Consider the following 4,479-nt stretch of genomic DNA (forward strand, 5'->3'; position numbering starts at 1 on the left):
CTGCCTTATGCAACTGATCTAGAGACCTCCAGGTCTCCTGCAATCTCAGTAATTCTGTGATTACATGAAAAGCAGTTCCTGCCTCTTGCCATGAAGTTATACCCAAGATGTTTCTGATCCTGGACTGAAACAATTAGAAACAGAGGGGAAAAAAAACTATGCTGAGCATCTTTGTTAAAAGATCAAGAATGGAATGACAACTTGAGAAGAGGTCACCCAGTCTACATTAAATCTGTACTGAATGCTTTTCAAAATGCACCTCTGAAAAAAAGAAGCAGCATCTGATACCTTTGGAAGTGCCCTAAAGGCCAAACTTCAAGCTGCAGGATCAAGGTGCTTCCAGGTGTCATCTCAGCTGCAGTAACAGCTGTGAACCTGCAATCAGACCAATCGATAGTAGCAGTTTTGGCACCTATGCAAGTATGGAAGCTGTCCTCATCTACTTTGAGCAGGGACAGCAGCATACAACCATTACTCAAGGTTGCAGGAGCTTCAATTAGAAGGGATTGCAGGTTGCCACATCCTGAAGACATACCCCAGGGCTCTGATGGACAGCAGCACTCTTCCTACATTATCTCTACATAGGAACAGATATGAACAACTCAGTTCAGGACAATGACAGCACTTTCCTGGTCCTGTAGTGAGCTCTCTGCCACATCAGGGAGATGCCCAGAGCCTAGAGATTTCAAAACAGAATGCAATCACACAGAGGGAACAGTACTGCAAATCCTCACAAGGCAGTCGCATTTGTGCCACCTTAAGGACCAGGCTCTGGAACATGATGGAAAGGGATCATGAGAGTTTATGGGTGCAATGAAATGAAATTGCTCAGAGCTGGAGGGCCTGAGCAATGCATTTTTGTTCTGTGCAAACTCCACAGATCTCTGATCCATGAAGAAAGGGAGAAGGGGGATTAGAACAAAAGGGAACAACATAAAAAAAGGGCAATTGTACTGGCTCTGACTTTCTCTCCCTGTGGCTGCTCAGCAGCACAGGCTAGCCAGAAGACAACAATGCAGCTCCAAATTACATTACCTCCTGCATGTATTTGCATGTGTATATCTGGGTGCTTAATAGGGAACAGTCTGTGGCTTTTTACCAGAGCTTTGACCCATTAGCTCAGGGTTCAGTGAGGGGTGGGGGGGGTGGGGTGTGTGTGAAAATCTACACAGCAGTCATCTGCCAACCACTGCATTGGTCAAGGAATCAGCAAAAGAAGGCACAAACTTCTAAACCCTTCAGAAGCAGCCATAAATGCACATGATCTGCAGCGTCTACCAACACAAGAACAAATGGTCTGCAGGATTAAGTCCCAGAAGAAGCAACAGCATTTTCCAAACTTACCTTTAGTTTCTAAAGTTGCAGGGCAACAGAGAGAACAAGCAACTATTCAAAAAACCTCACAAGTAGGCAAAATCTACTCTCTTAATCAAAGCACTGTTGGTTTGCATTAAATCCTAGTCTGCCTTGCTTCATATTGATCTAACAGCAAGGATGCTAAGTAGATCCATAGCACGTTTAGGTGATCAGAAGTGTTAATCAAAGGGGTTCTGATGCTGCAAGTTTACCTACAGAATTTGAGATCTCCCTCATGGAGGTGGAGTCCCCAAACACTTCTTCCAAGACTGTAAAAAGTTCAGATGGGTTCTGTTGTGGCTTATGGCCTCTTCTCAAGCTCCTACATTTCAAGCCAAACCATGTGATTTGTAACAAAGGTTCATACTGTTTCTCAGAGTGGCAGACAAGACAGGACAGTTCTTAATTTGTCTAAATTTCTTCTAACCTCCCAGATTAATTAACTGTAACTGCATTTTTATAGTCTAGAGAACAGACATTTTAATTTGTCCTACCAGTAACTTCAGAACTAGCAGCACAATCACTAAAATGATGACATGATATGGGATAAAAAAGAAAGGCTAAATCCTTCCAACTGTTCAATTCAAGACACCCCACTGAAGAATTCTTTCTTATTGTAAGAGTGTTTTCTGATGAAGATTGCTCTTCACAAGCTCCCTTGTCTGTAGCTAGGTGACCTTAGAATAATTGGAATGGAATGGAATGGAATGGAATGGAATGGAATGGAATGGAATGGAATGGAATGGAATGGAATGAACAAGGTTGGAAGACACCTTTGAGATCATTGTGTCCAACCTATCATCCAACACCACCTAATCAACTAAACCATGCAACCAAGCACCACATCCAGCCTCCTCCTAAACACCTCCAGTGATGGTGACTCCACCACCTCCCCAGGCAGCCCATTCCAATGGCCAACCACTCTCTCTGTGTAGAATTTCCTCCTAACATCCAGTCTGAACCTTCCCTGGTGTAGCTTGAGACTGTGTCCTCTTGTTCTAGTGCTGCTTGCCTGGGAGAAGAGACCAACCCCCACCTGGCTACAACCTCCCTTCAGGTAGTTGTAGAGAGCAATAAGGTCACCCCTGAGTCTCCTCTTCTCCAGGCTGAGCAACCCCAGCTCCCTCAGTCTTTCCTCATAGGACTTGTGTTCCAAACCCCTCACCAACTTTGTTGCTCTTCTCTGGACTCGTTCCAGCAAGTCAACATCCTTCCTAAACTGAGGGGCCCAGAACTGGACACAGGACTCGAGGTGTGGCCTAACCAGTGCAGTGTACAGGGGCAGAATGACCTCCCTGCTCCTGCTGGCCACACTGTTCTTGATGCAGGCCAGGATGCCATTGGCCCTCTTGGCTGCCTGGGCACACTGCAGGCTCATGTTCATCCTACCATCGACCAGTACCCCCAGGTCCCTCTCTGCCTGGCTGCTCTCCGGCCACTCTGACCCCAGCCTGTAGCACTGCATGGGGAAATTAATTGGTTAGTTGTTTAGTTGGAAAAGACCTCTAAGATCCTCACTGCTAGTCAGCATCTCAGAGCAGATTCTTCACCTCATTCCTCTTCATCAAAGTCCAATGACCTACAGTGAGCTTACAGAACCAGGTGTCAACCATACACACATTATTCCAGAAATTTCCACTCTGTTTCAGGCTTCATCTTTCCTTCCAGACAAGAGATTTCAGAGGTGTCTGAAGCAAGAGGGCAATTCTTACAACTTAATCATTTGTGCTTTTCCAGATATTCTATTTTCCAAAGAATTTTTCTGGCTGTATTAGCCCTGTTACAGTGTAAGTCTGTTATTTTATATGCTGATCCATGAAATTTATTCTCTGAAAGATACTATTGAATGCAAGAAGAAAACAAAACAGCATAGGAACGTAGGAGGTTCCATGTGAACATAAGGAAAAGTTCTTTTTCACTATGAGAGTGACAAAACACTGAAATGGGCTGCCCAGAGAGGTTTTGGAATCTCCTTCTATGGAGACATTCAAAACCCACCTGCATGCATTCCTGTGTGACCTACACTAGGTGATCTTGCTCTGGCAGGAGGGGTTTTTCTAGATGATCTTTTGAGATCCCTTCCAGCCCTTAACATTCTGTGTTTCTGTGAAAATACATGCTAGTATAAATCTTGATCTCATTACACAAAGTTGAGGAAAGTCTTCTCCTGTGTTGGAGTCCCCATTCTTGGAGGTATTTAAATGACACATAGATGTGATGCTGAGGTATTAACAGTTGGACTGGACAGGTCTCTTTGAACCAAAACAATTCTATGATTCCCTGATTCTAAAATGAGCAAGACTTAGCAGCTGCTCAGCCTTTCCCAGCTCTTGTGAAAAGAGAATGTCCAGTTTTATTTTGGTTATTTATGCAACTTTCAGATCAAGCAAGATTGTTCTGCTTTGTGATGTACATTACCTAACAAGTGTAGAATTAAAATAATGAAGATCCCTAACTCCAAAGAAGTTGGATTACACAATAATTACACAGAATCACAGAATGTTAGGGGTTTGGAAGGGACCCTAAAGGATCATCTAGTCCAACCTCCCTGCCTGAGCAGGATCCCCTACAGTAGGCCATGAAGGAATGCATCCAAGCGGGTTTTGAATGTCTCCAGAAAAAGAGACTCCAAAACCTCTCTGAGCAGCCTGTTCCAGGGCTCTATCACCCTTACAGTGAAAAAGATTTTCCTTATGTTCACATGGAACTCCTATGCTCCAGCTTGCACCCAATGCCCCTTGGGCATCACTGAGCACAGCCCGGGTCCATCCTCCAAATACTCACCCTTCGCATCTTTATAAACATGAATGAGGTCATCCCTCAGTCTCCTCTCCTCCAAGCTAAACAGACACAGCTCTTTCAGCCTTTCCTCAAAAGGCAGATGTTCTACACCCTTCATCACCCTTGTGGCTCACAAAAGTATGTATTAGATTCACTCTTATTGCCCAATGGTTCAGAGAACAGCCACCCACCTGCAGCACTCACACAAAACCAACCAACAGTAATTTTGCAGGGCCCTCGCTTTTTGATGAGCACGTGGCAATCTCACTAGCAGGAAGAAGACATTTAAATATGGGTTTGCTACAAGGGAAAATATGCAAAGGAGCAAGAACAAGATGAAGC

The sequence above is a fragment of the Melanerpes formicivorus genome, unplaced genomic scaffold (genome assembly GCF_026170545.1).
Source record: "Melanerpes formicivorus ecotype bairdi unplaced genomic scaffold, bMelFor1.0.p_v2 SCAF_9, whole genome shotgun sequence".
Classification (NCBI taxonomy): domain Eukaryota; kingdom Metazoa; phylum Chordata; class Aves; order Piciformes; family Picidae; genus Melanerpes; species Melanerpes formicivorus.